Source organism: Schistocerca piceifrons, chromosome X (assembly GCF_021461385.2).
Source record: "Schistocerca piceifrons isolate TAMUIC-IGC-003096 chromosome X, iqSchPice1.1, whole genome shotgun sequence".
Classification (NCBI taxonomy): Eukaryota; Metazoa; Arthropoda; class Insecta; order Orthoptera; family Acrididae; genus Schistocerca; species Schistocerca piceifrons.
The window spans coordinates 292,854,190-292,879,199 of NC_060149.1; positions in this window are offsets into that span (position 1 = coordinate 292,854,190).

Sequence of the window (25,010 nt, forward strand, 5' to 3'; positions counted from 1 at the left end):
GAAACAGGGTTCTAGCCTATCCCTGATGTTATTCAATCTGTATATTGAGCACGGAGTAAAGGAAACAAATGAAAAATTTAGAGTAGGGAGAAGAAATGAAAATTTTGAGGTTTGCTGATTACATTGTAATTCTGTCAGAGACAGCAAAGGACTTGGAAGAGCAGTTGAACTGAATGGACAGTGTCTTGAAAATATGATATAAGATGAATATCAACAAAAGCAAAACAAGGATAATGCAATGTAGTCAAATTAAATCAGGTGATGCTGAGGGAATTAGATTAGGAAAAGAGACACTTAAGGTAGTAGATGAGTTTTGCTATTTGGGAAGCAAAATAACTACTGATTGTTGGAGAAGGGAGGATATAAAATGTAGACTAGCAATAGTAAGAAAAGCGTTTCTGAAGAAGAGAAATTTGTTAACAACGGGTATAGATTTCAGAGTCAGGAAGTTCCTTCTGAAAGTGTTTATATAGAGTGAAGCCATGAATGGAAGTGAAACATGGACAATAAACAGTTTAGACCAGAAGATAATAGATGCTTTTGAAATGCAGTGCTACAGAAGAATGTTCAAGATTAGATGGGTAGATCATGTAACTAATGAGAAGGTACTAAATAGAATTGGGGAGAAGAGAAATCTGTGGCACAACCTAACTAGAAGAAGGGATCATTTGGTAGAACACATTCTGAGGCATCAAGGGATCGCCAATTTAGTACTGGTGGGAAGCACGGGGGAAAAACTGTAAAGGGAGGCCAAGAGGTGCATACAGTAAGGAAATTCAGAAGGATGTAAGTAGCAGTAGTTACTCAGAGATGAAGAGGCTTGCAGAAGATAAAGTAGCATGTAGAGCTGCACCAAACCAGTCTTCGGACAAAAGACCACAACAACAACAAGAGTAAGTTTCATTGCTAGTCCAGAGCAAATTTTTATGGAATAGTCATACCTCCTTCAGTAGATTTCCTTCAAGATTTCCAGTTTTTCTTTTCTTCTCGTATTTGGCTTTTAATAGTTCGAGTGCCTTATTTGTACTCGGGTTGGCTTGTGGATGCGTCCTGTCAAGGATGAGGTCATTAGAGACAGAGCATGAGCTTGGACTAGGGAAGGATGGGGAAGGAAATCGGCTGTGCCCTTTCAAAGGAACCATACCACCATTTGCCTGAAGTGATTTAGGTAAATCACAGGAAGCCTAAATCAGGATGACCAAATGCAGGTTTGAACTGTCGTCCTCCTGAATGCGAGTCTAGTGTGCTAACCACTGCGCCATCTCTCTCGGTGGGGTTAGCTAGTGAAATCACATAAATATTGACCACTGATGCCCGCAAAACTGTTTCACACACAATCCACAGAGATATTTAACATTAAATAAGCCTAGCATAAATGCATATTTAAACAAATAACTCTGACACATTACTTTATTTATAGTTCACAAATAATGCATTTTACCACTTTTGCAGTGTCTGAAGGTTTCAGTCTATTTCTTTATCAGACGTATCAAATGCCTGACAACATACACTACTGGCCATTAAAATTGCTACACCACGAAAATGATGTGCTACAAGTGCAAAATTTAACCGACAGGAAGAAGATGCTGTGATGTGCAAATGATTAGCTTTTCAGAGCATTCACACAAGGTTGGCGCCAGTGGCGCCACCTACAATGTGCTGACATGAGGAAAGTTTCCAACCGATTTCTCATACACAAGCAGCAGTTGACCAGCATTGCCTGGTGAAACACTGTTGTGATGCCTCATGTAAGGAGGAGAAATGCGTACCGTCACGTTTCCAACTTTGATAAAGGTCAGATTGGAGCCTCTCGCGATTGCGGTTTATCGTATCGCAACATTGCTGCTCACGTTGGTCGAGATCCAATGACTGTTAGCAGAATATGGAATTGGTGGGTTCAGGAGGGTAATACGGAATGCCGTGCTGGATCCCAATGCCCTCGTATCACTAGCAGTCGAAATGACAGGCATCTTATCCACATGGCTGTAATGGATTGTGCAGCCACGTCTCGATCCCTGAGTCAACGGATGGGGACGTTTGCAGGACAACAACCATCAGCACGAACAGTTCGACGACGTTTGCAGCAGCATGGACTATCAGCTCTGAGACCTTGGCTGCGGTTACCCTTGATGCTGCAACATAGACAGGAGTGCCTGTGATGGTGTACTCAACGACGAACCTGGGTGCACGAATGGCGAAACGTCATTTTTTCGGATGAATCCAGGTTCTGTTTACAGCATCATGATGGTCACATCCATGTTTGGCGTCATCACGGTGAACGCCCATTGCAAGCATGTATTCGGCATCGCCATACTGGCGTATCACCCGGTGTGATGATATGGGATGTCATCGGTTACACGTCTCGGTCACCTCTTGTTCGGATTGATGGCACTTTGAACAGTAGACATTACATTTCAGATGTGTTATGACCCGTCGCTCTACCCTTCATTCGATCCCTGCGAAACCCTACATTTCAGCAGGATAATGGACGACCTCATGTTGCAGGTCCTGTACGGGCCTTTCTGGATACAGAAAATGTTCGACTGCTTCCCTGGCCAGCACATTCTCCAGATCTCTCACCAATTGAAAACGTCTGGTCAATGGTGGCCGAGCAACTGGCTGGTCACAATATGCCAGTCAGTACTCTTGATGAACTGTAGAATCGTGTTGAAGCTGCATCGGCAGCTGTACCTGTACACACCATCCAAGCTCTGTTTGACTCAATGCCCAGGCGTATCAAGCCCGTTATTACAGCCAGAGGCGGTTGTTCTGGGTACAGATTTCTCACGATCTATGCACCCAAATTGTGTGAAAATGTAATCACATGTCAGTTCTAGTATAATATATTTGTCCAATGAATACCCGTTTATCATCTGCATTTCTTCTTGGTGTAACAATTTTAATGGCCAGTAGTGTACAAACAAATTCCACTCACTAATCAACTGGATTCTATCCATAGTACTGTTTTCAATTCAAGTTGCAGCCATACTGCAACCAATTTCATTGTAAAATATTAAATACAGTATCGATATGTATAAAAATCTACTTTACATGTATAATAGACTGCTGCCTCACTACTTCCATTAATCTTTCGTCATTTATTATAAACTTTAACAAAAGAAATAATGGAACAAAACAATTTTATAACAAGTAAAAAACACAACGGGTATTAACCACTAAAACCAGAACAAAATGAAATATGGAGATCTGCACCTGGTTGTGTATTTGGAACAAATGAACTTTGAGGTCATACAATCACCACTGGATGGATTACATCAGCCATCAAAACTTTCTTGCTGAGAAACCTTGATGGTGCCAAGATGTGACGGGAAATGGATGCTGTGTGGATGCCGCCACTTGAAATGCATTGCAGAATATTTTGATAGGACAGGACATGACACAATGCGAGAGCCAGCGAGAACTGGCCTTCACACAGGCCGTCATATCACGTCATGTCATGTCCTGTCAAAACATTCTGCAATGCATTTCAAACGGTGGCATCAAACTAGCCATCCTGTCACATCATGGCACCGTCAAGGTTTCTCTGTAAGATAAGATCTGTCTGTTGATGTCATCCATCTGTGGTTATCACATGACCCCCAAGCCCATTTCCTCCTTATACATGGCCACACGCAGATCTCCGGTTTTCGTTTTGTTGTCGTTGATATCAGTTGTTTGTTATTTCTTATAAACTGCTTGGTTCCATTATTTCTTTTGTTAAAATTTATAATAAATAATGGAAGATTACTGGAAGCAGTGAGGCAGCAGTCTGAATTGTATGACACGAGCGCACTAAATTAGATGGCCCTCTATTATATTTATAAAGTGGATTTTTATACATATCGGTACAATGAAATGGACTACAATGAAATGGACTACAATATGGCTGCAGCTTGAAGTGAAAACAGTATTTTGGGTAGAATCAGGTTGATTAGTAAATGGAATTTATTTGTATGTTGTCAGGCATTTGTGATGTCTGATAAAGAAGTGGACTGAAGCCTTCAGACACTGCAACAGTGGCAAAATACATTATTTGTGAACTATGACATTCTGTTGGCACCCACCTACATAGGGAGAAATGATCATCACAATAAAATAAGAGAAATCAGGGCTCACACAGAAAAATTTAAGTGCTCGTTTTTCCCATGCTGTTCAAGATTGGAACGGTAGAGAGACAGCTTGAAGGTGGTTCACTGAACCCTCTGCCAAGCACTTTATTGTGAATAGCAGAGTAATCACATATATGTAGATGTGGGAAACAGGAGTACAAATTACTTTACAGTTAAGTCATGATCCATCTGAATGTGTGGTTCTACATCAGTATTCATAGATTTGACCCCAGGGAAGGTGGGCACTGGATTGACCAAAACCAGCAGAATTTGATTCCACTTTCAATTTTTCCTTCTTGTTGCTGTGGGGTATTGATTTCTTTGAGGATTTCCCGGTCTTGATTTCTGGGACAGAAGAAGACCTTTCTTAAGCATCATCCTTCTGTTGCTCTCTCAACAATTACTCAATTTTATTTTCCCTCTTGAAAACTGAATATGTCAGTGAGAAAAGGGATGGTGTTCTGAGCAGTTTATGCATGCAGAAATTGTCTACAAGGTCCAACCTCATGCGTTGTCCTTCTGCCTGTCCCACAAGTAGCTTCATTAGTAAATGGGAGGAAAAATTTGTCCAAACCTCAGGTTCTTTAAGTGTTTGTGCAAGGATTTGTGATAGACTGCTGGTCTGCTTCCTCCTGGGATGGGGACACCTCAATAGATGTACAAATTACTGTGCTGGGGGGTTGGTTGCCACTGGTGCTGTTGGTTTGGGAGCTGCGGAAGCTAATGTCCTCTCCCTCGACAGAAAATTATGCTTTTGATACCTTGTTGTCATTGTGCTAGTTGTAGGTTTCATCACAGTGTCTGCAAAGTTTGACGTCATCATGTAGACTGGGTGGAAAAATTCAAACTTTTTCTACGCATTCTGATCTGACAGGTGGTCAAGCATTTCATATTCCTTGATTTTCTTCTCTCCCTTGAAAACTGAACATGTCAGTGAACAAATAGGTGGTGTTCTATGGAGTTTATACATTTAGGGGTTGTTTTCAAGGGCCACCCTCATACATTATCCTTCTAGTTGTCTCACAAGTAGCCTCATAAGTAAATGGAGGACCTGTATCCAAACTTCAGGCACCTTAAGCATCTTGTAGGTGGAGGAAAGTAGGGTTTAACACCACGCCTATAAACCTGACCTTAACTTTCTCAGGTGAAATTCTTCCATCAACTGTTATGATAAAAACTCCAGTGTCCAGCATATTATCCTTAGGTCTTCTCTGAATGCAACAAACAAAATGGGCTCCACACCACTCTAATAAGCATGCAATTTTTCATCTGTTTGCAGCATTAGGTACTGAGGGAAGATGAAGCCTTGAATCCTCTTGAGTTTGTTATGAGGAGAGACTGTTCCTGGTATATCCCCAAGTTTTTCACAGGCCTGAAATATCTGTGATTGGTTAGCATTCAAAGTTTTGATCAATAGCAATTGCAGCAACTTGGCTAAACATGTCCTCAATATTTGCAAAGAAAAGCACTTTTGTTGTTGAAAAAGATTATCCATTGGTTATGGTGCATACCAAGAGCTGGTCAAAGTATCTACCTGCATTTCTCCTTGCCTGACTTCATCCCATGGCGTGGCCAGTGGTGAAAATGCCATCAAATTATTATACACTGAGGTGACAAGTCATGTGGTACCTCCTAATATTGTGTCAGACCTCCCTTTGCCCAGTGTAGTGCAGAAACTCAATGTGACATGGACTCAACAAGCTGTTGGAAGTCCTCTGCAGAATTACTGTGCCATGCTGCCTCTATAGCTGTTCATACTCATGAAAATGTTGCTGGTGTAGGATTTTGTGCCTCAACTGACATCTCGATCATGTCCCATAAATTTTCCATGGGATTCATGTTGGGCAATCTGGGTGGCCAAATCATTTGCTTGAATTGTCCGTAATATTCTTCAAAACAATTGTGGACAATTGACATGGTGTATTGTTATCCATAAAAATGAAGTCCATGAATGGCTGCAAATGATCTCCAAGTAGCTGAACATAACCATTTCTAGTTAATGGTCAGATCAGTTTGACCAGAGGACCCAGTCCATTCCATGTAAACACAGGCCCCTCCATCATGGAGCCACCACCACCTTGCACAATGCCTTGTTGCCAACTTGGGTCCATGGCTTCATAGGGTCTGTGCTACAGTTGAACCCTACCAGCAGTTATTATCAACTGAAATCAGGACTCACTTGATCAGACCATGATTTTCCAGTCATCTATGGTCCAACTGATATGATTATGAGCCAATGACAGGCACTGCAGGCAATGCCATGTTTTTAGCAAAGGCACCTGTGTCGATCATCTGCTGCCATAGGTCATTACTGCCAAATTTTCAACACTGTCCAGCGAATACATTCATCGTATGTCCGACATTGATTTCTACAGTTATTTCATGCAGTGTTGCTTGTCTGTTAGCACTGACCACTCTACACAAATATCACTGCTCTTGGTTGTTAAGTGAAGACAGTAGTGAGAGGTAATGCCTGAAATTTGGTATTCTCAGTACACTCTTGACATTGTGGATCTCAAAATACCGTATTCACAAACAATTTCCAAAATAGACTACCCTATTCATCTAGTTCAAACTACCATTCTGCATTCAAAGTCTTTTAATTCACATCATGCGGTCACAATCATGTCGTAAACCTTTTCTCATGAATTACATGAGTGTGAAAGGCAGCTCTGCCAAGCAGTGTCCTTTTATTCCATTTGTATATGGTACTACTGCCATCTGTATATGTTCTCATCACTATCCCACGACTTTTGTCACCTCAGTGTAAGTGGCTGCATTGAAATCTTGTTTTCGAACTGCTGAGATAGCCATGTTCACATGGCCATCAGTGTGAGTAATTTTGATGCATTTAACTCAGATCGTCCACCCTGACGTCTCTCATTCCAATTGGAGACTCTCTCCATGGACGCCACCCCACGATGACAAAGGTAGCTAGCATATTAGCCATTGTCCTCAGTCCCAGTGCACCAGGTCGGATAGGCACCTCCTTGTTGGCATACATTTGGCAGTTTGCTGCTCAGGCATCAGCAGTGAAATCCCTGCAGTGTAAGGGGCTACAACCATGAGGGTACATGATGCTCCACCCCCCCCCCCCACCCCCCCCCCCCGAAACCCCTGAGACAGAGTTACCATGTGGGTTATCGGATGCAGTCATAAATCCACTCAAATAGTAGGTGCATGGTGTCACAGCATGTGGTGGATAGATTGTACACCCTGTAAGCTGTTCTTCCTGCACTTCCGTGAAGTTTAGAAAAGTGGAGGCCAAACCCAAAAAGAAAACCATAAGCAATTAAACCAAAAAGTTGAAGATGATGTGATCTGAGCAAAAACTGAGTTGTCTTCATAATAGCCAAGTCAGCAATGTAAATGCTTGACTGAGTATAAGACTCCTTTTACAATGTAATCTCGATTTATATTCTCTGATTTTACGTTTTTCGTGATTCTGCACCATAAATTCATAGCCCCTGTGAAAAACCCACAAGATCAATGCTAAAAATTCCTCGATTTTACATTTCTTCCTAGTAAGGTTTACCATGATTCTAAGTTTTTACACGATGTTTCACTTGGCATCATCCTGTTTTCTTCCTATTGTCATTTGATGCAACTGAACAAGTTATAAGTGGCTCAAAAGACAGATGGTTCACCCTACAAATGGTGGCAGAATTAAGGGAATATTTTAGGCTGTTGTGGAGAGGGGAGATGTGAGACAGGAAATGCTTCCGTAATCCACGAATGGTGTTGCCAATAAAACTTGCAACACTTAGCTTTACCACATAGTTATGATACAACTATTGCTAGGTACTTCAGCGATAATTGAAAAACAAGACAGTCGACACAAGTGTTTTGGACCAAGCCAATACTTGACAAAGGGGCCCAACCACCACCTTTTCTTGTGCCAAATAAAACTCAGTCTCATCCTTTTGCATGTATTTCTGATGCACTGTATTCAGCACCAATATCAATCACCAACCTCTTAAATTCAAATGCTGTCTTGAAGAATATGCTCTGTCATAATAAATGAAAGGCCCCCCACTTCTGGCTGGTGAACTCTTATTGATTGGCAACTATTAAGTCTCCCAACAACCAGCACAGCCACCACACCACACTAACACAAATAAAATGAGCTCACTTACTTGATGTGTGGAGACGGGGAGTGGCCCTTCAGTGACAGGAGTGCAGGTAGTGGTGAAAGCATTTTGTGAAGTCCTGCAGATGATGTGCTATGACAGAGATGTCCCACGGAAATAGAGCAAGGGTTTTGCAACAGCAAATTTTAAAGACTTTCACATTCAAATCTGACATGATACAGTAGTAACAACTACATACACTACTCATGTATGTACTTCGCACCACACACACCACATACTGTAGATCGTAAATATTGGCAGCAGTGACAGAGGATATGAAACGAAACAGTAGCATTTGAGCTTTCTCTCAAAATTAAATTTTACACAATGTATGCAAATTCACTGAGCCGACTCCTAATAAGCTTGTAATGTCAACTTGGGAAGTAAACTCATTTTTTCATGTCTCTGTTCCTCTCAAGCCTGAAATAATACTTTAATGGTGGTGAGCATATGAAGTACGGCTCATAAGAAAAGCATTTAACAATAACAACAATGGTGACAAAGTATCTCACTAAGCAGATGTCCACATTTATGTTTATGGTTTAACCACTCGGCTGCTGTGATGTTTCTTGTTTAATTCAACGTGTTCATCAATTTTTGCTTTTTTCTGGGTGAGTGCAAAGGATGATCTCCCAAAAATGTGTGTTTTGAACATAGAATTTGTAGCTATAGCTTGTTGAGAAACAGCTCAGTTATCTTGTACGGAGATACCAATTTCATTTTTTGATGAGTTTTTACTTGCTGTTACACATCTGTGATTTTTTAAAGAACTGATGAAATTCAATACCACAAATTGTTGTATAAACATTGTATAATTTTCTACACTTAGACAGATTTTATACAAAGTACTGGACAGGATTGCAATTACATGTTTTTTTTTGGAGTTAAAATTTTCCTCAATTCTGAATTTTCCTCAATTTTGCGTTTTTTAAGTCTGGACTGCATGGAAAGGCGTAATGGGGTTTTCACTGTAGTCACCTCTTAAGACAGGCAGGAATTATTGTAGATCTGTTCTAGCCCCCAACACTACAGGACTCCTGTGCTGTATTTAGTCTACCCTCGTTTAGACAAACCATGCAGAAGCAATAGGCCCTACATAGGGAGCTGTGGTATATTCCCAGATTCCAGATTTTATTTTGGTTTTTGAAACTTTCTAAACAGACTTTCCCATGCTAGTTGGCATCTGTCATCATCTCTTTGCAAGGCAAAGATTTTCAGCATTTCTACGATGTTCTCATGGGAGTAAACCTGTGACCAATCTTGCTGTTCTTCTTTGTATGTGTCTATCCTATGCATTGTATAATTTAGAGAGTAGTCCGCCCCTGGTAGTTGAGTGGTCAGTGCGACGGAATGTCATACCTAACGGCCTGGATTCGATTTCTGGCTCAGGGATTGGGTGTTGTGGTGTCCTTATCATCATCCTTTCATCCCCATTGACATGCAAGTCGCCGAAGTGGCGTCAACTCGAAAGACTTGCACCAGGCAAATGGTCTACCCGACAGGAGGCCCTAACCACAAAGCATTTCCATTTAGAGAGTATTCTAGAATGGATCCATAAGAGTTTTTTTAGTGGTCTCCTTTATAGAATTACTTTTTTCACAATATGCTACCAATGAAGCAAATTCTGCCAGCTTCTTTACATATGATTGATCTTAAAAGGTCATTCTGTTTCATTTCCTCGCAAGCTGATACACCCAGGTATTTTTATAAGCTGACTGATTCCAGTTGTGAGTCATTGGTATTATAACTATAACATATTACATTTTTGCATTTAGTGAAGTGCACACTTTTGTGTTTGAAGCAGGCTGCCCATGTTTGCATCACCTTGAAATCTTACCAAAATCTGATTCAGTATCTGCTGGTATGCTTCAAACAGTACTTCATTCGAGTAACAGATAAGGTGGTGGTGGTTAGTGTTTAACGTCCCGTCGACAACGAGGTCATTAGAGACGGAGCGCAAGCTCGGGTTAGGGAAGGATTGGGAAGGAAATCGGCCGTGCCCTTTCAAAGGAACCATCCCGGCATTTGCCTGAAACGATTTAGGGAAATCACGGAAAACCTAAATCAGGATGGTCGGAGACGGGATTGAACCGTCGTCCTCCCGAATGCGAGTCCAGTGTGCTAACCACTGCGCCACCTCGCTCGGTTAACAGATAAGCAAAAAGTATCAGGTTACTCTTAATATGAACAGGGAAGGCCCCAAAAAACTTTTTTGGGACATGCCTGAAGTTATTTTTATATCTTTTGATAGCTTTCCATCCCAGATGACTTGCCTCATTCTGCCTGACAAGAAACTCTAAATTCAATTAAAATTTTTGTTTGATACTCTACATGATCTTACTTCACTTAATAAAGATCAGGTTGTACTGAGTCATATGCTTTTCTTGAGTTGGGAAATACTTCATCCACTTTAGAGCCTGAAAGCATGGCTTTCAGAATGTTATGTGAAAAGAGTATGAGATGGGTTTTGTATGGGCAATGATTCAGAATCCATGCTGTTTGGCATGAAGGAGGTCATGTTGTTTGTGATAACTCATTATGTTTGACATCAAATGTTGTTCTAAGTTGTCAGTGATCTTGGACAGTAGCTTTTTGGGGTATGTCTACTGTTTTTATTGTAGACAGTTGTGAGCTACACTTTCCTCCAGTTAACAGTGTTTTGTTTGAGGGATCTACAGTATATTATTGTTAAAAGACAGGTTTAATCAGCTATCAGTTCTCTATAAAATCTGACAGGGATACCTCTCAATCTCTGGGCCTTGTTCATTTTTAGTGGTTTCACCTGTTTCTCAGTACCACTACCATTAACACCATTGTTGCTCACCTTTGGAGTGGAGCAACAATTAAGCTGAAGCAGTACTCTTGGATCTTCCACTGTAACAAAACATTTAAAAACAGAGATCAGCATCTCTTCTTTTGCTTTGGTACCCTCAGTTTTGGTTGTTACGTTTTCTATGAGTTTTTGGACAGAAAAATGTGGCGTCACTAACAGCCTTAATGTGTAATCTGAATTTCTTTTAGTTTTGTAAGATGTCTTTTGGTAAGATTCTGCTATGGTAGTCATTGAAGGCTTCATACACTGGCTTTTTGATGGTCACATGCCTTTCATTTAGTGACACTTTATCTATAGCTCTATGATTTGTTTTACAACTTCTGTGCATTAGTCATCATTTCTTTAGATGTTTCATTAAAGGCTAGACCATGGAGGATCCCTCTTATCATGAATTTTTCTGCTAGCTACGTATATATCCAGTGGTTGGTCAACCAGACTCCTGAATTTGAGCCACTGCTCCTCTAAACATCTCCCCCCCCCCCTCCCCCCACGCAAGCAGGAACAATTATATCTTTCTACTTGCTTTAGTTGCCAATTTGTTCTTCTGCAATCACTGTTGCTGCAACTGTCTCATTTCGGTCAATACCAGTTTCAATGTCGACACCCTTAAAGAGATCCAATCTATTTGTTGCAGCAGAGTTCATATATTTCTGCCATGAGTCAGCTTTCAGATTATAATGTCTTGTCATGCCCACCACTTACAAAACAGTGCTTATTTCCATTGTTTCTTGGATGACTAAATCTCCTGCATCTATGGCATTATGACTGGGAAACATGTGTGCTAATGAGCTGTGGTTTGCCCTAAAGTATTGAGTTGCAGGTGAAGTGTGTTGCACAGCTGAGGTTTCACTTTTTGGTGGGAAAAAGCACTTCAGACTTGTTGAGGTAGAGTGGGCACGGGGTGGTTCAGGTAGCCTGAGTTTTTTCTGGCACCTGCTTCCCCTGTTCATGGCCCCTAAACCTGCCACTGACATACCATTCACAGTCAAGATGATGAATAGTGATTAGTCCTGTATTTCTTGGAGAAAGAATAGTATACATGGGAAAGAACAGTACTTGAGGTAAGGTTAGTACTCTGCTGTGCCACGTGATAGTCAATCTAACAAATTTTTTTCACCAGCCAATCACTTGACAGCAGTCAGAATGATTTGCAGCTGTTTAAGAACAGCAAGTAATGTATCCAGTGCTTGAGGGCAGCATTCACAGTGGGCTGGCATTGTGGCTGTTACAGTGTTTATCTGTTCTTATATATTATATGTCCAATTCATATCCAAAAGAACAGACACTATGCAAAATCTGCAGCTGTGATACACATTATGTAAAGTGAAGGTGGAGGGGGAAGAAAGGAAAGGAAAGGGGAGGAACTATTGATATCAGCTGCATTGGGACTTCATATCGGTGATGAGTGAAAACGTGGGCTGCACCATGATTCGAACCTGAGATCTCCTGGTTGCTAGGTAGTTGCATTAACCACTTTGTCATTCAGACACAGTGTTTCTTACAACTATGCTGACTACTTTGGCATGCTGCCTGGCTGACCCATATTCCCACACAGCATCACCTATCTGCAGTCCCTGTCCATGTCCTCCATGCTCGCTACTTTGAGATTCCCACAAGAGGTCAAACGAAATTGTGGATCCGCACTGAAGGTGGTGGATTCATTGCCCATTGAGGCATATCAATTAGATGGATGCGTGGTGTCCATTCTTTTTGATATGTCCGAAAGAACAGACACCACACATTCATGTAATTGAGACACTTCAATGAGCAATGAATCCACCACCTTCAGTGTGGACGCACAATTTCATTCAACCTCCTGTGGGAACCTCAAAGAAGAAGCATGGAGAACATGGATGGGGCTGTGGATAGGTGGCGGTATGTGGGAATGTGGGTTGGCTGGGAGGCATGCTCAGATAGGCTGCACAATTGCAAGAAACACTGTTTGTGAATGGCACAGTGGTTAACGAAACTGCCTAGTAAGCAGGAGATCCTGGGTTTGAAACCCAGTTTGGCACACATTTTCACTCATTGCCCCTGACTCCGATTTAAGTCCCGATGCAGCTGACATCAATAGTTTCTTCCTTTTCCTTTCCTTTCCTTTATACCCCCCTCTAACTTCACTTTACATAATATAACTTAACCACTCGGACACTCTTTTAATTCCAGGATTTATTATGCTATGAATATTACAGATCCCCTTTAAGAACCCAAAAAACTTGTTTGTGTTATGTTGCCTTCATCACAACCTCATGACACCCAACATCACTGGTAGCAAGAAACAAACATCCTGTGACATAAGATGGCTAGCCTGCATGCTTCACAACTTTATGTAAACACATGGCTCTAAACCATAAATAAGATGGGTAATACAGAATGAGTCAAATAATAAACATTTACTAAGTTTATGTACAAAAGCAATACTAATCTTTTAGCAGTGACAGAAGTGTGGCTCCATATTCAAAGTCTAACATGCTCACTATTTAAACACATTGCAGACAGCTGTTGTTGTTGTGGCGTTCAGTCCAGAGACTGGTTTGATACAGTCTCCATGCTACTCTATCCTGTGAAAACTTCTTCATCTCCAAGTAACTACTGCAACCTACGTCCTTCTGAATCTGCTTAGTGTATTCATCTCTTGCTCTCCCTCTATGATTTTTACCCTTCACGCTTCCCTCCAATACTAAACTCGTGATCCCTTGATGCCTCAGAACATATCCTACCAACTGATCCCTTCTTTTAGACAGGATGTGGCACAAATTCCTCTTCTCCCCAATTCCATTCGGTACCTCCTCATTAGTTATGTGATCTACCCACCTAATTTTCAGCATTCTTCTGCAGCACCACATTCTACTCTCTTCTTGTCTAAACTATTTATTGACCATGTTTCGCTTCCATACATGGCTACACTCCATAAAAATACTTTTGGAAAAGACTTCCTGACACTGAAATCTATACTTGATGTTAACCAATTCCTCTTCTTCAGAAACTCTTTTTTTGCCAGAGCCAGTCTACATTTTATATCCTCTCTACTTCGACCATCATCAGTTATTTTGCTCCCCAGATAGCAAAAATCATCTACTACTTTTAAGTGCCTCAATTCCTAATCTAATTATTACCTCAGCATCACCTGATTTAATCCAACTACATTCCATTATCCTCATTTTGCTTTTGTTGATGTTGATCTTATATCGTCCTTTCAAGACACTGTCGATTCCATTCAACTGCTCTTCCAGGTCCTCTGATGTCTCCGATACAATTACTATGTCATCAGCAAACCTCAAAGTTTTTATTTCTTCCCCACGGAATTTAATTCCTACTCCACATTTTTCTTTTGTTTCCTTTACTGCTTGCTCAGTATACTGATTGAATAACATCAGGGATAAGCTACAGCCCTGTCTCACTCCCTTTTCAATCACTGCTTCTCTTTTGTGTCCCTCTACTATGATAACTGCCACCTTTTTTCTGTACAAATTGTAAATAGCCTTTTGCTCCCTGTATTCTACCCCTGCCACCTTCAGAATTTGAAAGAGAGTATTCCTGTCAACATTGTCAAAAGCTTTCTCTAAGTCTACAAATGCTAGAAATGTAGGTTTGCCTTTCCTTAAACTATCTTCTAAGATAAGTCGTAGGGTCAGTATTGCCTCACATGTTCCAACATTTCTATGGAATCCAAACTGATCTTCTCTGAGGTCAGCTTCTACCAGTTTTTCCATTCATCTGTAAAGAATTCGTTTTAGTATTTTGCAACCATGACTTGTTAAACTGATAGTTCGATAATTTTCACACCTGCTGACACCTGCTTTCTTTGGGATTGGAATTATTATATTCTTCTTGAAGACTGAGGGTATTTTGCCTGTCTCGTACATCTTGCTCGCCAGATGGTAGAGTTTTGTCAGGATTGGCTCTCCCAAGGCTGTCAGTAGTTATATGGAGTGTTGTCTACTCCCGGGGCCTTGTTTCGACTGAGGTCTTTCAGTGCTTTGTCAGACTCTTCACGCAGTATCATATTTCCCATTTCATCTACATCTACATCCTCTTCCATTTCCATAATATTGTCCTCAAGTACATCGCCCTTGTATAGACCTTCTATATACTCCTTCCACCTTTCTGCTTTCCCTTCTTTGCTTACAACTGGGTTTCCATCACAGCTCTTGATATTCATACAAGTGGTCTTCCTTTCTCCAAAGGTCTCTTTAATTTTCCTGTAGGCAGTATGTATGCTCTCCCTGAAACTCTCTACAACCTCTGGTTCTGTCAGTTTATCCAGGTCCCATCTCCTTAAATTCCCACCTTTTTGCACTTTCTTCAGTTTTAATATAGAGTTCATAACCAATAGATTGTGGTCAGAGTCCACATCTACCCTTGTAAATGTCTTACAATTTAAAACCTGGTTCCAAAATCTCTGCCTTACCATTATACAACCTATCTGAAATCTTCCAGTGTCTCAAGGCCTCTTCCACGTATACAACCTCCTTTCATGATTCTTCAACCAATTATGCTCTGCGCAAAATTCTACCAGGCAGCTTCTTCTTTCACTCCTTACCCCCAGTCCATATTCACCTACCACTTTTCCTTCTCTTCCTCTTCCTACTATCGAACCCCAATCCCCCATGACTATTAAATTTTCGTCTCCCTTAACTATCTGAATACTTTCTTTTATCGCCTCATACATTTATTCAATTTCTTCATCATCTGTGGAACTAGTTGGCATATAAACTTGTACTACTGTGGTAGGAGTAGGCTTTGTGTCTACCTTGGCTACAATAATGTGTTCACTATGCTGTTGGTAGTAGCTTATCCACAGTCCTATTTTTTTATTCATTATTAAACCTACTCCTGCATTACCCTTATTTGATTTTGTATTTATATCCCCGTATTCACCTGACCAGAAGTCTTGTTCCTCCTGCCACTTAACTTCACTAATTCCCACTACATCTAACTTTAACCAACCCATTTCCCTTTTTAAATTTTCTAACATGCCTGCCCAATTGAGGGATCTGACATTCCACACTCTGATCTGTAGAATACCAGTTTTCTTTCTCTTGATAACAACGTCCTCCTGAATTGTCCCTGACAAGAGATCCAAATGGGGGTCTATTTTACCTCTGGAATATTTTACCAAGAGGATGCCATCATCATTTAACCACACAGTAAAGTTGCATGCCCTCAGGAAAAATGAGATCATTATTTTATTTAAAATGTTTAGCAGTATTGTTGTGTTTGACTGTTACTCATTTCTGTCTCTGATTAGAACTTCCCTAGACACTTACCACTGAACAGTACAGTGGCGAATGAAGATAGCATTGGCTGATCGGGACTGGAACTGTAGAACTGCAGGCACCTGGATGTGAACTTTGCCACATGTGAACTGGAACTAAACAGCTATGTGTACTTTGTTGTGAACTCCTGATGTGAACTGGTTGAAAGTGGCTGCATGTTGCTATTTATCCTGCAGTTGGTGGAATAATCTGGCATCCATAAAGAAGGTAATTGTTCTGGTGATCAGTGCCCCCTGTGGCAGCTGATATCAATAGCAGTGGATGAATCTCACACTTCAACAGTCTTGTAGCAGAAGCAGTGCTCAGTCCCATATTATGAGCGCCATCCAGGTGGCAAATACTTGAAACTCAGTGTGGTTCCACAGCTGGAGTGCCTGGATGATGGCACCCCTGGTGCATATCTCTGTGTCCCAGTAACTAAGTACAGGGCAGTTATAATTGAACTTTCACCACTTGAAAGGGCCCAGCATTCTCAGCCATCACAACAGTAACTTCTTCAACAATTTGTGGCACAAATGGGCACTGGCCTCTCACACAAGCAATTCCCAAAACTGCCAGTTAATCCGAAATTCCAAATTGTGTTTAACTCCAATGTAGGATGTGGACCTTCCCATATTCCTTTAATGCATCAATACTTGAAAAGAGCAACAGCACTATTGCTGTTGTTTTGATGAAGCAGCTTTTTGAGTAAAGCCTTGCTCACATTGTCCAGAGCCATGTTTACTGTCTGAAACTATAATGCATATTCATGCTTGTGTTTTAACCCTATGTCACTGTACCAGTACCTAATGCCAAGTCAAAACACTAACACTACTAACAATGCAGATCCTGCGGGATACAGTCTCAACTTAATTCCTATATAAAGTTGGGCACCCATACAGTCTGCCTTGACTCAAGTAGTGAAAGTTGAATTATAACCATCCATGTTATAATAAGAGAAAAATCTGGGATAAAATTTTCTGGTTCCCTGAAGCTACTCAGTAACTTGTTTTGTCAAGGCTACACTCACTAACAGACTTGCATAACCAACTCAAAAAACAGTGAAAATTTATGATAAATGCAGACAATATACACTGCTCCTCAAGTGGGAAACTAACTGCAAAGTGACATGATAGTTATAATAAGCATGGATCACAGTATTATGTCACAGCAGCAGACTTTATCAGAGCTCTGTTTATGTCATGATCATAAACTTTCGAACAGTTTTATAGAACTACCTGGTCAGTGTTCAATTAAAGGTGGAAATATTGCACTAATCAGTATGTACCTACACTGAAATTGAGGAGAGTTTTTCTACTTGAACAAAGTATTACTGTCTTAATTTGTAGATTGCACACTGGTAACTCACAACCATTGATTTTCTACAAAATATACCAACTGATATTAGAAAGGTCCAGACCTATAGTATCAGTGGCTCATTGGATAACTTGCCAGATTCCTGTCTCCCAAACATATAGCAAAAAACAATTTTGGATGTGGCTTACAGCAAATTAGGAGTATCCGTTATATCACTATTACCTATCATTACCCTTCTTACACTGCAATCACAAATAGTGAATACATAATTAAGGTTCTTAGTTGGTGATTGAAAATTTTTCAACTATAGAAGCAATAAACATTTCCAAGGTCCTCAACAGTTTTATTATCAACTTGCTTTGAGGCAACTTAAACACAATTTCATTCATGTTAATTCAGATCATAAAATTGGAAAGGAATTTATAGTGACACACAGAAAGTGAGTTGTACTGCATTCCTGGGTCTTCACTTACAGTACAAACTAAACTGGGAACATCACATACATGGAATCATGAAGAGCTTGAACTTGGCTGCTAATCGGTCCCATCGGATTAGGGAAGGAAGGGGGAGGAAGTCGGCTGTGCCCTTCCAAAGGAACCATTTGCTTGAAGCAGTTATAAAACTATGGAATTGTTGGTTGCAGCTCACAGAAGTAATATTAATAATGTGCTGATATCAGGACAATCACGTTTAGCTTGCCAGCCACAAACAATAGCTCATCAAACCTTACCAACTGTAGCAGCAGAACCGACACTATCTACTGATAAAACACAGATGTCAGCAACACCAACAGCAATGTTACCTTCTCTAGAAACAACAGCAATTACAGAAGAAGCATTATTGTCACCCCAACAAACATCAAAACTACTATTACCAGAGCCAGTTGTTATGCCAGCATCACCAATGACAGAAGCATCAGCCTCCACAACTTCGGTAGAAGAAGAAAGTATAGCAATAGCAGCACCAATAGAAGACTCCTGTGCCCCACCATCAACATCTCAACAGGCCACAACCACAATCTCCAAGGTCCCATCTCCATCATCACCTGAAGGAGCAGAAAAAGAAGAGATAAACAATGAGACACTTTTTTCAAAGCTTCTGTGGTCCACTGAAATGTCTGCTTCCACATATCCAAGAAAAAGCCATAGAAGTAGAAGACCTGCTGTTCACAAAGACTATTTTTTATGGGGTAGTGCTGCATCAAGAAACAGGAAAGCACAAGTCAAATCGTAAGTAATGTGTGCACAAGCAGGCCCCTTAACAGGGAACCGGACAGTAAATCAAGTATCAATCCTGATGTATTGAGAGATTCTAATTTAACACCCATAAACTGCAACTTTAAATCTGTATTGAAAGACAAATTCTGTATATTCCACCAAAATATCATGAGCCTTAGAGGAAAATTGGAGCTTTTGGGTCTCACGTTAAATGAAAACCAACCTCATATATTGTGCTTTACAGAACATCATGTAAGGTCTGCCATGCTGATGCCCCATCTGGAAGGTTATATTTTAGCTGATAGTTACTGTAGATCAAACAGAGAGAAAGGTGGATCTGTAATTTATGTCAAATAAAATCACTTGACTTAAGTATGTATTGTGAAGATTTTAATTTTGAAGAACGTGGATCTGAAATTTCTGCTGATAATAAGTCTATTATAGTGGTAACAATTTATAGGGCTCCTGCAGGGAAAATTGTATTTTCTTAAAACAGCTTGAATCAGTTTTGGTAAAAATATATTCAAAGGCTAAGCAGTTAGACATTATGGGTGACTTTAATGTAAACTTCCTTACAGGCAACACCAGTAGAAGAGAATTGGAACATTTATTGGAAACCTTTAATTTAACTCCAATAGTTCAATTTCCTACCCGAGTGACTGATACCAGTGTAAGCCTTACTGACAACAACTTTGCTGATAAGTTTAGTAGTAGTCTTAGTACTGTATGTCAAATTCTTAATGGTCTGTCAGACCATGATGGGCAGTTGCTAACTCTTAATGACTTATGTTCTGGCATTAAAAAATATAAACCAGTTTTTAGGTCCTTCAGAACAATCAATGTGGACACTTTAGAAAATTTCAATCAGCTCTTGCAGCAGACTGAATGGAGCCCAATATACAAAGAAATAAAAGTTAATATTAAATTCAACCTATTCACAGATGAATTCATGTCTCTCTTTGAAGCAGTTTTTCACAAGAAAACTATTAAAATTAACTCCCAGAATTGCAAAATCAAACCCTGGATTACAAAATGGATAAAAATTTCATGTAATACAAAAAAAATGGTTATATATGTCACAAAGATGTTCTGAAGATCCTGCAATAAAAGAACACTACAGATTATATGGTAAAATCCTAAAAATAATTATAAAGTGCTCCAAAACCTTACATATTAAAAGTGAAATAGACAACTCTAACAACAAAATAAAAACCATCTGGAATGTCATCAAAAGGGATCTGGGGAAAAAAGAGGAGAGTGTATCCAGCATAGAAATAAGACAGTGCGGTTATTTAATTAAAGAAACGAATGCAGTTGCAACAGTCTTAAATGTCTTCTAACAGCTTCTGAGAAAACTGGCTGTAGGGGTTCAGTCAACGAGGCTATGGACGTTCTGAAAGGATCTGGTCTGTGCAAAATTAATCAAATACTCAGCCCCAGTTACAGTGAGTGATGTGAAATGGATCATAACTAAAATGCAAACCAAAATGTCATCTGGCTTTGATAATATCTCCACTAAGATACTTAGACATTGTCATAATGCCATTTGTGTAATACTTTGCCGTATATTTAATGAATCCCTTCAACAAGGTATTGTCCCTGATAGAATGAAGTATGCCAATGTGAAACCACTGTTCGAGAAGGGGGAAAAAACTGATGCTTCTAACTACCACCCAATATCCCTTTTAACATGCTTCTCCAAAGTTCTCGAGAAACTGATGCATAGGAGAATTGTGGAACACTTGAATTTCCACAAGGCTCTTAGTCAATGCCAATTTGGTTTCCAATCAGGCCTGTCAACTGATGATGCCATATTCTCATTTACTAATAATGTTCTAGAAGCACTGAACAATAAATTGGTTTCAGTTGGTATTTTTTGCGACTTAACCAAACCCTTTGACTGTGTGAGCCACAAAATTCTCCTTTCAAAAGCAGCCTATTATGGTTTAACTGACACAGTGGGAATTTGGCTCAGATCATACCTGACTGACAGAAAGCAGAGGGTATTGCTGTATCATGAAGATGGCTCAATAGCTTCATCTGGCTGGGGAACAGTTAGTGTAGGCGTGCCGCAAGGTCCGGTGCTTGGCCCGTTGCTCTTTCTTATTTTTATTAATGACCTTCCTCATTGTTCTAAGGCTACCATCAAATTTACTCTTTTCACAGATGATACATCCCTTGTAATTGAAAAAAACACCTGAAAATGATATTGCATCATCTGCCAACTTGGTGTTCCATGACCATAATTGGTTCAGATGCAACGGCCTACTAACTTTAAATCTAAAAAAACCCAGTTCATACATTTCCATGGGTCTCACAAAGTTCAGGATGACATAAGTCTAAGCTGTAATGATCAAGATATATATCAAGTTTATTCAACAAAATTTTTAGGCCTCCACATTGACAATAAATTAAATTGGTCTTGCCATATTTTGGACTTGAGAAAAAGACTTAGTTCAGCAACTTATGCTCTATGTATTATAGCAACAACTGCTAATAGTGATGCTGTTAAGGCTGCTTATTTTGGCTATTTCCATTCATTGTTATCTTATGGCTTAATATTCTGGGGTAGCCAACCAATGGCAAATAAAGTATTTGTAACTCAGAAAAGAGCAATTCGAATTATAAGTGGAGTTAACACGAATCATTCATGCAGAAATCTTTTTAAAACACACAAAATATTAACAATGACCTCACAGTATATCTTATCCCTTATGTGCTTTTTTTTAAGAACCTTCACATGTACAAAACCAATACTTCTTGTCATGACTATGACACAAGAACAAAACATGACTTTCATGTTGACAGAAAAAACTTGAGTCTGATACAAAAGGGAGTATACTACTCAAGCATAAAGGTGTTTAATGCACTCCCATCTGGCATAAAAAATCTTACCAATGAAATGCCAAAATTTAAGAGTAAATTGAAGGAATATCTTCTGGAAAAAGCGTTTTACTCTCTTAATCAATTCTTGAATGTAACATTGTAACTTAGATGTAATACTTTACTTGTAATATTTGCTACTGCCACTTTGTAACTTAATACATCTTACACCAGTATGGGACTTCGTGTTCAGGCAATTGGCACTATCAAATTCTTGCTAATGTATAGTTTGTAATATGGAAAATTGTAATTTATTATTTTATCATTTTATATCTCTGCTTTACCATAGAAAATGCTTAAGCCTGTAACTATTAACATACTTTGTTTCTTATACACCAATTGCAATTTACATTTGTTAGCATATACAAGTAGGCTACTGTGTTAATTTATATTATGACTTGTTCCATATCCATGCAATTCCTTTGTATACCAGATCTACAGAACACAAATAAATAAATAAATAAAGTGATTTAGGGAAATCATGGAAAACGTAAATCAGGATGGCCGGACACAAGTATGGACCATCATCCTTCTGAATACAAGTCCAGTATGCTAACCACTGTGCCACCTCACTCGGTAATAATATTTTCTCACATAGGACAACAGAAAGACACAAAGGCTGTCTCTTTTGTTCATGTATACTCTATCAGGTGTAGTTGAATTATTTCCTGGAAGAAATCTCCTCTTTTGCAAAACTTCTTCATTGATGAAAAAAGAATAATTAGACTCATTTGTACAGTAAGTTCAAGAACTCCATTTGACAAATTGTTTAAGCAGCTGTGAATAATTACCTCTGCTTCCCAATACACATTTTCTCTTATATGCTTTGCTCTAAAGAACTATACTTCTTATGAAAGCAGTACATGTCCACATGCACAAGACAAGACACAAGGATAAAATCTGCTTACATCAACATTTTCAACTCAGGAATTCACTTTCAAAATACGATTATGGCAGCTTGTGAAGACAGTTTTCCTATTCTACCAATGAATTTGGAGATACGTTCATTCCAAATAAATGATTATCATAAACATTTTTCCCATGTGCAACTTGTATAAGAGTATCGCCAGGTACTCAGTGTGTAGTTTGTATTTGTATTACAGAAAAGTTCTCAAATGCTAGCATAAAAATATTACCAGTACATTCAATGGTAGAAGATCATGACTGTATGGCTCTATAAAACTTGTCTGCACTAAGTAGTCCAAAATACCACTGCCAATTTAGGCCTACTGGGAGCTTTTATGTCTGTGTGATCCATCATAATTTTCTGTCAAGATAAAGTCCCAAGAATTCTACAGATTGTCCTTTGTCAAGATGTTGAATGAGAAATCAAATGTGTTCAGTTTTACTGAAATGTAATGTCAGCTTATTATCATGTAACACTTATCATAATATATGATTAATTTGTTTCACAACGTACACATAATCATGTAATGTGATAATAGCTGTGTCATCAGGATGCATCATTGTTTAACATTATAATGAATTAGGCAGATAATTAAGAAACACACAAAACAAAATAAGCAAGAAAGGCCCGAGATAGAGCTTTTTGGGACTTAGTTCTTATATTCTAAGAAATTTAATTAATCTTCCATTATAGCCTTAATATTAGTTATCTTATTGTTGTGTGTATGTAATTTGAAGGTTATTTTTGTCTCTCTTTTCTTTTTACATGTGTGCTAGATGTGTATAAGGTTATACAGATGATTGCTACATCTTTTGAGATGAAACAGAAGGTACCATAATGCCTCATCTTGTGGAATGCTCAGTGCAATGACTTCATTTAGTATATTTTAAGAATTTTACATGACGTAGTGTCACCACTGTTTTTCACCACCACAGAGTAAAATATTTGCACTGTTATGGATGTTGCAAAAAAAGGCTGTGGAAGCCAGCCAGTGCAGAGCTGACCAAAACACTGTTACTTCAGATGCAGCAATACCACCAGTTGTTTCCACATTGTGGACCAGGGATCAGCACCCACAATACTAACAGTACAGCAGAAAGGTGGAGACCATGGCAATAACAGGTCAGATGCTACACCTTCTGGCTGCCACCTTGTTTTGGTGTACATGGTTGGAAGAGGTGCCTCAGCATGACAAGTAGGCACTGAAACTGTATAAATACCCACAATTTTTAGCCAAAGTCATCTCAATCTGGCAGCACCATCTATGAGGGGAGGAGTATGTCCGGTGATGGGTTGACATGGTTCTGCAAACAGCCACTTCAAGACTTGGGCTACACCACCAGTGTGCCTACTGCTGGTTCTAAGTCCACTCCAGTGGACATGGCAGCTTTGAGCTGCTGGGGCACATTAGAGCACATTTCAGATGCAACCAGCCTTGTGTCCTGGAAGGTAGCTGTTTGTGAGGGTGGTGTAACCATTCCACTGCTGGCACTTGTGCAGACAAAGTGGTGCTGTACATCCCTGCTCTGAAGGACAGACACAACTGCTGGAGGCTGCCTTCCACTTCGAGAATCACTGTAGACTAATGCATGTGCCAGCACATCCTCTTCTGAGTTGCAGAGTCGTGCCAAGACGGTAGGCTGCATATGCTGCTGCAGATGTCATATGTCAGCATACCACCCAAGGTGCCAGCAAGCCATTGGCTGCCTATTGCATCAGTACCACCATGCTCACTGCTGTCAGCACACACCTTGGAGGTGTTGCCACTATGGAATGATGCTACAAGTACTGTAGCTTGTTTTCTAATAAAATGTGTGATTGTCAATAATCTTTTCTGGAGCTAGCAGCAGTCAACATCATCTTGAGGACAACTCACCACCTCCAAGTACACTACAGAATCCACCCACCTTGGGAAACTACATTTTGATATAAGAACCATCTCTGAGACAGACATTGGCAGCCAGACCCAGCATCACATGACAGCCACAGTGGTCAGCACTGAGTGTTACAGTGGGGTGAATGGATGAACTGTTTTGTTTTTCTTCTCATACTTTTGTATGTGTGTGGTTCATGGTGTGGGTTCCTGTAGTCATGTCCTAGTTCATGAACCACGGGCAACGTATGAGTGGCCAAGTAAGTGGTCCCGACAGTCGGGATACCAGTTACTTTGGAATAAGGCTGAGCATATCGGACATATTCTGAGTTGCGGTCACCTTTGTGCTCATACGGCAAAGACTACCAAATCCACCGGTTAGTCCCTCAACCGTTAGGGGTAAAACTCAATGGGACTCGAGGCAAGTAAGGCTAGCAACCTGCTTCCCCGGTACTTTAAATATGATGCTGGCAACAATCAGAG